Raw genomic sequence first — 7,148 nt, 5'->3', positions numbered from 1 at the left:
CTTTGTCAAGCCTAGATATGTCTACATAGCCTAGATATGTCTAACGTGCTTCGTAGTATACCCCCCAGCAAAGGCAGATGAGAGGCATAGTATTGGATGGGTGGTAATACCTAAGAGCAGTGCGTTAGGAAGCTCCGCCCCCCCAGGTGTCTGTGCTTGCCTCTGGCCAGGTGCAGAGGGTTAATCAGGCAATTAGCTGCCTTTTTAAAGCTCAACAGGACAAACCTCAGGCAGACTGGCTTGAGCGTAAGAAGAGTGGAGACTAGACGTCAAAGCCAGTCTCAGGGTAAGGGCTTACGGCCACCCTTTTCAGAAGTAACCTGTTTGCCTGTTGTGGAACGTTGTGTTGTGATTTTGTTGAAGTGGAACGTAGCTGAAGTGGAACCTAGCTGAAGTGATTGAGCTGCTGGAGGATACGACAGCTGGAACAGGAAAGAGGGCCTGAAGACCCACCAAGACAACCAATAGGGCTGGGTGACGAGGTCAGCGGCAGGGACTGAACTCCCCACTAACATTGTCCGTGTGTCTCTCTCTCTCGCTCTCTCCTTTATCTCAGAAGCCGACACGAGTCCTCTGACTACCTCGTTCCCGCAGTGAAGATTTGAGTTGAACTCTGCTCCCCATCCCCCACACATTATAAATAAATTCCTAAGTTTGTTTCACTGCAACCTCTGCATCTGACTGCTTTGTTCCAATTGGTTGACCCACTATTCTGCCTCGCACGGCCGGGCGGCCACAGTGCATAGATGTGTGTGTGTGGTTGTGAATATGTTTGTGAGAGTCAATGTGCATAGGTGTGTGTGTGTGTGGTTGTGAATGTTTGTGAGAGTCAATGTGCATAGGTGTGTGTGTGTGGTTGTGAATATGTTTGTGAGAGTCAATGTGCATAGGTGTGTGTGTGTGGTTGTGAATGTGTTTGTGAGAGTCAATGTGCATAGGTGTGTGTGTGTGGTTGTGAATGTTTGTGAGAGTCAATGTGCATATGTGTGGTTGTGAATATGTTTGTGAGAGTCAATGTGCATAGGTGTGTGTGTGTGTGTGTGTGTGTGGTTGTGAATGTGTTTGTGAGAGAGTCAATGTGCATAGATGTGTGTGAGAGAGAGAGAAAAGAGTGTCCAACATGGAGGGTGGACAGTGAGCAACAAAATGTAAAACTAATGAGGACAACATAACTAGTATCAAGCCTTAGAAACTGCCTCCGACTACAGGAGCTGCAGCACAGCACTCTGTGCGGGCATATCTCCAGACCAGAGATTGGCTAATGCTACAAAGTTCATCACTAGATGTCCTTGAGTGTGGATAGAAACAAGGAGAACATGGTTATGCACCAGTCACACCAGACCCATTGCACCGGACTACCTTCTGAAGTTTGTCAGCTGCAACTGTGCAGGTGACTGACACTCTCAGGTGCTGCTGTAAAAAGTGTATTTCTGCTTGTGGGAACTGTCATAACTCTTGCCAGAACATCAACCAGCCAGATGATAACAGGAGTGAGTGAGTGCAGGGGAGTTGGATGAAGTTTGTTAAATTTTAAACTGATTAAGGAAGTTTTGTTTTGTAATTGTTCAATAAAACCACTTGTTATGGATTTTCTATGGACTTGGGAGTCATTTTTACTCAAAACGAATGACTGGGATAGATTCAGCACCCCTACAAACCCTTAGTTAGGCATCTCAAAAGCTAATATTGCTAAAACAAAAATGTTTTCATTATTTTCGCCCAGACCCTCTGGGCACGCCAAACTTGATTGGCTCTCCAGGCGTTTCCCCAAGGATTTGGCCGTGGATAAATTTGGAGGTGTTACTAGACACCTATAGGAACACATAGTAAAAAAAATATTTTGTTTTGCAGATCGGTGAAAAAAATGCCTAGCTTTCCCTAACTATAAGTATCACATCTACCATATGAACACATAACCAAACAAACACATTTCAATGTTTGTGGATGATGACATGGAAAAATGCCACCCTCACCCCCTCTCTTCATTTTGTTGTTGGTGAACCTAGGTGTAAAGAAGAAGCTTGCGAAAGTTTCAAATAAAGCCGAAAACAGAGGGCTGCAGACATGGATCAGATCAATCAGCAACCACCTGTATTGGTCTTGAAGCTCAAGCCATGGTGATGAGGTAACAATGACATTGTGTATTGGTTGATATAAATGTTGGCGGGGAATAATGGACACCAAAACCAACAAAGATATATTTAGGGTTCTTTATAGGATATATGGAAAAAGGATCTTTAGAAAGGACATAAGTACAAAACAAAATTAAGCTCTGTAGCTCTCAATGTGGTCCAATACAAAAGCCCAACCAAAAGAAAATGTTTTCACTTCTGTCTTCTACAAGTGTATAAAAAATAGAACCAATGTTCAATCTCCAGCACCTAGTGCTTCATTAACATTAACTAGCCTTACAAAATCCATTTAAGATGGCGGAGCCAAAAGTAGCAGCCTACAAATCTAGCAGGCTAAAACTAACAACTCAACATGGTGATACAGTGTAAATCTCAGTGGCATAAAACGGTAGCGGTGATAGTACAAAGAGAGAAATACAAAAAATCATGAATACACCCTACATCAAACTCATACATTACATAAAAATATCATTGAACATGAAGCAACGAGACATTCAATACACTTACAACTTCATACACGTCACTGCATTGGCGGGTGTTCTCACCAGGATACAGATCTCAGGATAGTCTCAAAACTAGATAAAACAATGTGGCTTTTAGTGACCTTAATAAAACATTGTTTAGTTTCTTAGCACAACTTAAATGTCATTCAACCTTTACTTTCATACCGAATGAAACAGTATTGCATTGACCAAGGACAAATCTGCAGGCACACATTTCAGGACGGCGAGGCTAATTCACAAATCAACAGGCCTCCATTAGCAAAGTAACTCATTTCTCAAAAAGTACGAAGTTACATACTACTAAATGTGTATTATGTCGTTATTTTAACAATTATGCAACTTACACACGCTATTGGCGACGATTATTCTCCTGCATTCGTGCCAGCAGCCTTGTCTCCTTTACAACGTTCCCGCTCCTCTGAATCTCAGAAATCACTACAAAAACCCCTTTGGGAACCAGGGCCGTAGTCACCATAGACTTTGGGGGGGACGTGTCCCCCCCAATATTCAGATGTGACCAAAATGTCCCCCCCCAATATTCACAAAAAAATAAAGAAAAGAACGCTATAGGCTACTACAGGAAACCAACAAGTCCCGCCATTTGAAATGCAATCAAATGTAAATAACACACAAATTAGTGACCTATTCATGGTTTCAGAGAGTACACTGTGAGTGGTTTGTCCTGGAGGTTTTGCGTTTATCGTTTGAGGCGTGCGCTATCAAAAGCTTCCTGCACCCTACTGCGGTGCATGCTGTCAACAATATCGCAAAAGATACCGGTACAATTCTCACAAAACTTGTTGGAAAGGTGTAGCACTGTCTAAGGAAACCCCATTCATTTTTGAAGCTGATCAGACTCAAAGGTAACTTTGAAGCATTTTCCATATTGTAGCCTATTTTCTCGCAATGAAAGCGAAAGTGAAACGTAGTGTCCTTTCATTTGAATTTGTGCGTGCCTGTGTCATTCATTTCTTTCACGTCTTACAACATAAATAATGCATTCATATGCTAGTAGTAATGTCAGAAATGAACCGGTTTATAATCCTCTTAGAAATGGCTGTTGCATCTTGCATGTTACATTTAGATGCACACTCAATCGCGCATCCATGCAGGCAAAACGTAGCACTCAAATGTGGCGACGGCACAAAAGTTGAAAAAACTTTACAATGGCGGTGATAGCCTACAGTTCATGTGAATCGCGGACATTAACCAAAGAAAGGAATTTCCACCTCCATTCACCAAATAAAGGCTGTGTTTCTACATTTTAACACAAAACGTAATTTCTGTCAGAAACCAGCCTATAATGCATAGGGTAACTTGAGGGGAGTCAGACAGAAGAGGGACCTGTCTTAGTAGCCTATATTGCATCCCATCCCTTTCAAACAACCTTAAAATTGTGTGATTAGCCGCCAGAATAATAAAATCAAAATACAAAATATGATTGGGCTAGGTCCAAACCTATGAGTAAGCATTCAGTGTAATATAGAGGTTATCAAAGATACTCTAGTTTGTATTTTCTTTTAAAATATACATTTTGGAGACAAATGGAGTCATACCACAGGTCTATATCCAGGGATGGATTATTGAATGGGCCTACTGGGCCCAAGAGCAGGGGGCCCTGAAGCCTAAGACTGTGTGAAGTTGCTTCTCCGGCCTTTTCTTCTATTTCCACAAAACTCACAAGTCGTCATAATATAAAGGGTCATATGCCCCCGGGCCCCTCCTATCTTAACAGGGGAGGGTTTTTTGCATCTATGCCCAGGGGTTCATAATCCATCCGTGCCTATGTCCGTCAAAAGTTTGGTATATCCTAATTGACTGACTTAACCAATGACTTGTTTGTGATTTTAATAATATTTTTGCATGGCAGGAAATGTATTGAAATTCTGTTATTGAAATTCACACCGCACCACAGATTTGGTCCCCCCCAATGTTGACATCATGGCTACGGCCTTGTTGGGAACTACATCTTGACGTCACTGTAGTTTTCTGGCATTTAAAGGAGACATGCACTATTAAACTTGCAAATGAAATGAAGAAAGGATAAACTCCAAACATGACCCGGTTACATAAACATTTTGGAATTATTGTGAATTGTATATGTCCGAAAACATTGTGTCATACTAAAAAAAAAAATAATGTGACAGGGTACAACACAGTCGACTCTATTTTGTTTACAGCTGTGAAAATTAGTAGCACTGTTCTCCTGTACAATTGCATTAACAACACAGGCATAATAGCAATTGTAGTACACTTCAACTTGTCCTTGAAGTGTATTGTAACCCATCTATCCACACTCTATTTCATTTTGAGTAATGTATTTAAATTGGACACTTGCAGGATCACTTGAAGTGTATCACAATGTTACACTGAAGTATGCACCAAAGCGACTGCACTTTGGCTATGACACAATGAGGGCCCAGAACTGAACTAGCTATCATGGACCACAATTGGAATCTTGGCAGGCAACTGAAAATAAATGGTAAAAGGTAACAAAATAAACATTTGCCTCTGAATCTGTCACTCTACTGCACTGTACCAAAATGCCAGGTTACAGGGACGCTGGCGAGACACCCTGCTCCGCCTGGCATCATGTTTTTGTTTGTTTTTATGTAATGTTCGTAATTTTATGTAATGTCATGTTCATTTTCTGTATTGATTTGTGTAGTTAAATGTATTCTCTCTTTATTTACGTTGTTTTTGATAGTTTTCTTGTTATTCTTAGTCCCTTTTAACGTTACTGCTTCCAAGTCGGCTGATGTCGTTAACGTTGGTCCATTGGGAGCTTGCTATGGCTAACGTTAGCTTTTTGCCCTGGACTGACATCCTTCCATCCATCCATCCATCCGTGAGCGGTGCTGCACTTCACTGTCTGGTAGAGGAGATTTCTCGGGACAGCTGGACCTAGATAGCCTAGGAATCTAGACACACCCTAGCGGCAGCAAATTACATTTGCTGCCAGGGCTAGTCTAGTAACTCTCCATTGGCTTGTGAGCTCGAAAAAATTAAACTTCTATCAGGCCAATCAAATCGTGTATAGAGTCGTTAGGCGGGCTTAACATAATGATTGATGGCAGAGTTGCAACGGTTTGGCTTGAATTCCATGCTACTTGAAAACAAAGAAGATGGATGTTGCTGTTGGCCAACAGTGTGACACGAGTTAAGCTTGTTTTAAGTTGGCAAAAGTTTGAACTAGCCAACTAGCTTCGCTGGTGGGAAAACGCATAAGACTCAGCACTGTCCTATTGCGTGCAGAGGGAATTTGATGCATTTTAATGTGGGTCTGGCTCGTCAGGCTAGGACCTAGATGCTACTCTGCGAAAGATCTACCGCGGCCGCTGAGCACCACTGTCGCGGTTATAAGTCCACCGAATTGCTGTTCTGCAAGATCGCCCACGACTTCAGACGGTAATGCCAGAGAGGGTTAAAGCGGAGCATCAAGGATCTTTGGTTATGCTTCCTGTGATCTAGACTGCAGTCTAACTGTTACAAGTAGGGCCTACTAACGTCACTTACTGAAGGCCTGTTAACGTTAAATCCTCCGGGTTGGTCTGAAGACACAGCTGTAGCTACGCCATATCATTGCCGTTGGACTAAGTTAACACAGACTTTTCTTTATTTTAATTTCTTTATTTTATTACTTGTTAATTTTTGTTTGTTGTCTGTCTTGTATGTCTACAGTTAGGTGTCTCGGGTACGCTGGCGATTACGCCGCTCCATCAGGCATCTTTTGTCTTGTGCGTCTATTGTTATTTTGTAAATTTGTTTGTTTGTCTTGATGTCACGGGAACGCTGGCGACTACGCCGCTCCGTCCGGCATCTTTTGTCTTACGCGTAAATGTCTAGTAAAGCGACCTTGGGTGCTTTGAAAGGCGCTATGTAACAAATAAAATGTATTATTATTATTATTATTAAATAGTCTATCGATTAGTAGAGTTGGAAGTTTGATTTCCAGGCTCAACCAGCAGTAACATTTATTCTAGTGGAACAGGTGGTTGTGTTAACCTACTTTGTTGGAAATTATTGATTTATCAATAATTTTGTGTTTGTTAGGAGAACCTCGATTCAAATACACCTACATCAAAGCAAGCCATCAGTGGGTGGCCAAACCCATCTACGAAGAAACAATACAGGGTTTTAGAAAAGACCTCATGGAAGATGTTTTGAGGATGAGGCAGGAACGGACTCTTGAGCCTAGGCCCCATCCCCCACCGAAGAATATAGCCCCAGTACCAAGGCTAGAAAAATCGGAGATGCTGTCACAAAGACTATCGCGCTTCAAACAATCCTAAAATTTGTGAAACCTATAAGTGAATAAAGAGAAGGACAAAAACAGTGGTGTTTGTATATTATTCTTATTTTAAGTAGGTGGTATGAACATTATTTGCACTGTATGAAACAATCAGGCTGTTTGCATAAAATACTAGCTATAGAATCCTTGAAACTTCTTCTGCTTCCTACTTATTTCTTATAGCTATAACAACACAGCTTGGCAGAACTCTTCTTTGTCTGT

General features: G+C 41.6%; 1 long non-coding RNA gene across 1 annotated transcript; it reads left to right on the top strand.

Moving 5' to 3' along the window:
• The first annotated feature begins 3,270 nt into the window (after positions 1-3,270).
• LOC143106596 (uncharacterized) lies at positions 3,271-6,928 on the top strand. The gene is made up of 3 exons (XR_012983706.1): positions 3,271-3,498; positions 4,976-5,124; positions 6,689-6,928. It is a non-coding gene; the product is annotated as an uncharacterized LOC143106596 (long non-coding RNA).
• Positions 6,929-7,148: the final 220 nt, after the last annotated feature.

This window comes from Alosa pseudoharengus, unplaced genomic scaffold, assembly GCF_046254945.1.
Source record: "Alosa pseudoharengus isolate Yale_2024_CS ecotype anadromous, Long Island Sound unplaced genomic scaffold, YU_APseudo_1.1 YU_APseudo_1.1_scf_6, whole genome shotgun sequence".
Lineage (NCBI taxonomy): Eukaryota > Metazoa > Chordata > Actinopteri > Clupeiformes > Clupeidae > Alosa > Alosa pseudoharengus.
Note: the sequence above shows the minus strand (reverse complement) of the source record. Positions and strands in the feature narration are given on the sequence as shown.